This window comes from Molossus molossus, unplaced genomic scaffold (assembly GCF_014108415.1).
Source record: "Molossus molossus isolate mMolMol1 unplaced genomic scaffold, mMolMol1.p scaffold_m16_p_10, whole genome shotgun sequence".
NCBI classification, from domain to species: domain Eukaryota; kingdom Metazoa; phylum Chordata; class Mammalia; order Chiroptera; family Molossidae; genus Molossus; species Molossus molossus.
Window position 1 is genome coordinate 83,792,641 of NW_023425345.1, and position 6,077 is coordinate 83,798,717.

Genomic DNA, 6,077 nt, shown 5'->3' on the forward strand with positions numbered 1-6,077 from the left:
TGAACTAAACCGCTTTTGGAAAGCAATGCATCTAATGGAGGGTTACCGGGAGGAAAAGTGAAAGGAAGTTCACTTAAAATAAAACCACAGTGTTTTTCAGATAAAGTTTAACAGAAGTCTTTGGGATTTTTTAAGCCTATCCTTTGAATACTTTTTTTTACAAACTATAGAGAGTTCTTGTTTTTCTTATCTCCTTTCTAACTTGATGGGTGGCATGGTCAAAGGGTAAATGGTGATTGTACAGAATACAGGGGAATGTGGCCAAATAGCTAAGATAATGATGTTTAAGACAAGAGTTAATAGCATGACAGCGCCTTAGACTTGCTTTTTAAACAGCCTCTTCATATCTGACTAAAGTAGGCAAGTGTGTTGTGTAGCAAACACAACTGCACTACATAATATCATTATTGCCATTCTATAGATGATTGAATATCTACTTGAAGACCTCCAAAGATAGCAAGTGACATAGTATTCTTACAGTTAGTTTAGATCCTTGCAGGTTGTCAAGAAATGTATATACTTAACTGAGATCTATGAAATTTAGGCATGTTTCCCAAACACTTCTTTTTCCTTATAGGATGAAGACACATAGCTCGTAATCGGGCAGTTGTATATTCATTTAGTTATGTGCAAAAATATTAATTGAGAAACTAGTGCTAATGGTTACTTTGCTTGCTGATGGGAACATGATGGTGACTAGGAATCAGTAAGGGAGCAAAGATGGTAAGTGGGGGTGAAATGATTAAGATACCAACAAAATGCACGAGAAGGTAGCATCTCCTTTTCACGGGGCCCTAGCACAGGGGGGAGAGGGAGAGTCCTTCGGTAAGTTGGGAAAGGTGATGAGGGATCCTGTGTCCTCCCTAAGGCATCCCAGTGAACAAAGGTATCACTGGTGACCTTTTTTCAACAGGAATTTTAATGATGTGGCAGACAACATAAGCCAGAAAGATTTTTTTTTAAATGCAAATTAAAAGTGAGGGGGTAGAGACAGTGTCTATGTGTAAACAACTTGTACTTTCTGAAACTTTTGCTAGAAAGGATCCAAAGTGGGGAATAAAATAACTAGTGTAGTGAATTGATGATCAGAGTTCTGTTAAGTCATATAGTTGAATAATATAATATGAAATATATTATACATTAAGTTCATTTACAAACAATAGCATGGAATACACATAGAGAAAATTACTTTCTATATTCAATCTTCAAGCATGCCTATGTGGTTTATCAGATAACAAATAAATGCTGTAAATAATATATTGGCTTGGCATTAAAATATGTAAGACTGAATAAATATTTGATACCCTTATTTTCTGAGACGCTCATGTCAAATTAATTGCCCATGGAGATGAACGCATAACACGAAATAAACTTGGTCCAAGGTCTGACATAAAATCTACTGCATTCTACCCAATCCTTTGATCGCATGTATCCTTAAATATTAGAATAAGTTCATTTTTTGTATACCCTAAAACCTATGATTTTATCAAATCAGACAAAAACAGATACATATTAGTTTTTATCTTTTTTTTTTTTTTTTTTTTTTTACAAGTAGCAAAGAACCATCAAGGTAACACAACTTGAACAAATGGAAACAGGCTCTATGCTTGGATAGAAAAGCCTCATAAAGGTATTAATAACATCATAAAGGTATTAATTCTTTCTAAGACAATTAATAAACCTAACACAATCTAATAAATGTGGGAAAATTTTTTGTTCTTTTCCTGTTGCTTTGTAACTAGAAAAACTGTTTATAGACTTCAAATGGAAAAACAATCAAGCCAGAATGGTCAGAAAAGCTCTGTAAATAAATAACCATAAGGAACAACTGGCCTTACCAACTATTTAAATGTATAATTATTCAATATTTAAAATCAGTGATATCGGTCCATGAATATAGCAAATCAGTTCAACAGAAATGAGAGTCTAGAAATAACTAATGATTTGGACCATGAACAATTATAATAGGACAACTGGGTAGCAATTTGAGAAAAAAAAATTATTGACATCTACACGTCACTCGTGACATCAAGATAAATTCCGAAGAGATCAGAGAAGCTAGAACTGGAGCACCACAAATGTTGCCATGAATTGGCTCCCCTGCATTCGATGGTGCCCTGCTTCTTACCTGGTACTCTCTGTCCTACCTGGAGCTTCTAAATCCAGAGTCTCTGCCGAGCGGGTCAGGGTTCTCTGCTGGTTACATCACTCTCTATTCTAATTCATTATTCAGCAACCTTTATTTTCTATCATTCAGAAATACATTGACATAATTCAGCTTCCCAGACACATGCACACAGATACAAAGATTTCATTGCTGTATGTTTATTATACCTTTTTCTCCCTTTGCTATAGCTTTCGTGGGGGGCTTGGGAGTAAAATGCATAAAACGGGTGTTTAGTTCTTGATATTAAACTAGACCTCTGGATTTAAAAAAAAAATTGAGAGGAATGTGTTTGAGTCCAATCATCTCGTTGCAGTACACTTTAGGGCATAATTGATGAACTAATTCTCCTTCATTAAGAGGACCTCTAATGGCCAAATAATCTCTGGTCAGGAGACATCAGTCATGTAGAATAAAGCATGAACCCTGCCTTCTCTGCAGTACCACTGAAAGGGGGTGTGGAGGGCGGAGCAGTCGCGGTGACAGTATGAGTATACAACGACTATGAAGTAGCAGGAGAGCGAAAGAACAGGAGAATTAAAATGCAAGGGACCGCTTAAAATGGAGTGACTTTTCACCATGTAATCAAGTGCAGTTTCATTTGTTGGGCAAAATGACAGCCCAACCCAATAGTAAATCTGGTCTAAAATGAAAACCGAAACTAAAATACAAAGACCAGACACTTACACCAGAGCGATGTCGAAGCTATAATGCCACCTTCTTTTATTCTGAGGGACAGAGTCTCAGCGACTCCATGAAGGTAACTCATGTTGTGTTTTAGTTTGTCATTGGTTTTTCACCTAGGCCATTTTATAAGGACTCTCAGATTTCAGAAACTTGTTCTTTTCTAGACTCTCCTGTTCTTACTAATGATATTTTAAGTTTGTTTGCTACTTGGATTTAGATTTGAAATCTTGCAAAGTCATCCTATATACCTATCTCACTCAGGTGATAATAAACCTTGAAAAAGTCAAATAATCTTTGCTTCAATGTCTTCTCCATTTCCCTAACCACACTGTGTTCTAGCATGAGTCCAGACTCTTCTTCTGGGATTAATGGTACAGGTAGGACCTTCTCTGATAGAAATGGTCACCCCCTGAATTATACAGTCATGTTCCAGGGAAAGGGTTCTAAAATCTGCTCCTCTATACAGGCTAACAAAGGGGTGGGCAGTTCAGGGACTTTGATTTCAAAACTGAGTTGTTCCCCTTTGTATGAATGGAATAAAAATGTGACAAAAGCTATACGAGGTAAAGTAATTCATTACATTGCTCACCTAAATTATAAAGGGCTGTTCACAGAGTCCGTTTATTTAGCAGAAACTGTTTTTTAAGGCCCAGCATTCTCAATCAACAACTGCAATGAAAACTGTGACTTTTCATTTCCAATGCTATATTTTTATTTTGAACGCAATAGAATCAAGTGCATAAAGCAAACAATAGGGAGAATTTTTACAGATAATAAATAATTTGAATCAGATTTTATTAAAACAAGAAAGGATATGTTATGGAATTAGATGCAAAACTCACATGAATATTTTAGGATAAGAAGTGAAACTATAAAGAAATTTTACATTTATGGTTATTCTCTTGAGGATCTACTCATAAATACCTTGGGCTATTTATATTCTCCTTTTCCTTACCAGTTGAGAAAGTTTGAAAAGCACAGTCCAGCATAACTGAAATATTTTTAAATATTTTATTAAACATTCAGAGAATTCAGATTCATTTAGTTTTAAGTACATGAACAATGAAAGAGGACTGACTAGAATACCCAGATAATTTGATGACACAGTAATGCATAAATTTAGAAATAAAATTGTTCATAGTCATGTTGCTAGGTAACTTTATATACGATACCTGGAATAGTTCCACAAACACCGATATTTGTGAAAATCAAACCTAATATTGGACAGCGCAGTTCCAAATACTGTTTAACCTCTATTGGGTCAATTTCATATAAATATTTTCAATTCTTATCAGGTAAAAATGAGGACATCTCATAAAGTTGATGAATATTATTTAAACTGATATCTATACCAAAACAGCAAAGATTTAGAGTCAGACAGTTATAACTGTTATCCTGCCATATTGCACTAGTGTGAAAATGGACCACTTTAACTTCTCTGAGTTTCAAGTTATTCACGTATAAAACACAAATAATAATACCACGGCTAACAGTGGAAAAACCTCTTAGTGGTCACATATGCTCAATGGATTACCTGAGCAATGTGGACATTGACACCTTTTATTTAATATTTATTGTTTTAAATGTTTTTATTGACTCTTTAGAGAGACAGGAAGAGAGAGATAGAAACATCAATGTGAGAGAAATACTGATCGGCTGCCTCCTGCACGCCCCCCGCTGGGGATCCAGCAGCAACTCAGGCTGTGCCCTGATTGGGAATCAAACAGGGACCTCTCAGTCCATGGGACAGTGCTCAATCCACTGAGCCACGCTGGTTAGGCAAGATTGAGATCTTTTAATGGTACGTCAGTGGAATTTTTGTTTTTGTCTTCATTTTTGTTTGGCTTTTCATGGGCAAGAGAGGACAGCAGGCAAAGCTCCACAGACTGCTTAGCTTGCATGGCCTTGGATGCTCTGTGATGCTCCTTAGTGTTCTATGAAAACAAGTTAGCTCTGTCCCCTGGATTACAATCACAACAAAAACACCTAGGAATTTTTGAACTATTTCATTGCCTTCTACATTCAATTGATCTTTCAATGTAATATCCCCAGGTTTTGATCCTGTGAGATTGCTCCTCCTGAATAGTTTTACCTTCTATGCTCTGACATTTCATTTGCATTGCTAGCCTTAGGTTCCATCCAGAATTGTGCCATTTTCTTAGGGAGGGAGAAGGGCTGAGGAAGGAGGACCAAGTACAGGAGAGCAAAATAAATGCATGTGTGATGCTTGGCTTAAGTGATAAGCTGCGGGTATGGTGAAGTGTATACTGTACTTGTATACTGAGATAGTGGTGCTCTGATGCAGAATTCAGGTTTTAAAAGACAAGTCATGTACAAGTTTAAATAAGACGTAGAAGATCTTACACAGACTAGCTGAACTTTGGTTAAATGGAAACAACTGAAATAGGCATTGAGTTGATATTTTGGATTCAAGGGAAGCAACGCCTAATGTCCTATCATAGACGAAAGCTAGGGGACTGTGTAAGGTTCTCAAATAAATATATTCATTGACTTAAGTTTTTATTTTACCTGTGTCCATCTATATATTTTTTTCTTGTGCCAGGACCAATGATCACCAGCTGCCCAAGTACCCAAAAATTATGCTCCCGAAATCTCTTGATGTCAATTCCGCACCTAGAGCAATGAAGCTGCTCTACATGTGCCACTCACAGCAGAAGCCCCCCATATTTTTAATGTTACCTGGAGACTTGGGCCACTTATTGCAGGGGCCTCAGATGGGATACTTCCTGAAATGCAGGTCTTGTGACAGCACTTACCTGCTTGCAACCTTTCAATCTCTACACAAACCTTTCACTGCACATTTAGACTTCTTGAGAGACACATCATGTCCTTGGAGCCTCTGTAAGCCTCTACAGTCTTACTCTGACTATTACACTCACACACACACACAAACACACTCACACAATACACACACTCCCTCCCTCTACTGGTCACGTCAGTATATGTGCAGTTCTTGCAATAGGATAACTTTCTAGATCTATAGCCTTCATGCTCTTACCCACCTTTTCAATATTTATACTCAGCTAAAATATGTTTCTGGTCCCTATAGTTTTGGGGAGAGTGACTCTGCACAGCACTACAATAAGTCTCATCAGTGTATACGTCTATGCATCCTCTACCCAGTTCATCCAAGTCATTCTTCCACAATTGGGGGTTCATGTTTCTACCACTCCCAGAGGAGTTTCAGTACCTTTCAGATACGGAC

At 37.1% G+C, this 6,077-nt stretch overlaps 1 non-coding gene across 1 annotated transcript; it reads right to left on the reverse strand.

The window, feature by feature from the left end:
* Positions 1-5,403: 5,403 nt before the first annotated feature.
* LOC118624884 lies at positions 5,404-5,543 on the reverse strand. Its single transcript, XR_004958544.1, has one exon. It is a non-coding gene; the product is annotated as a U11 spliceosomal RNA (small nuclear RNA).
* Between the last annotated feature and the right edge of the window lie 534 nt (positions 5,544-6,077).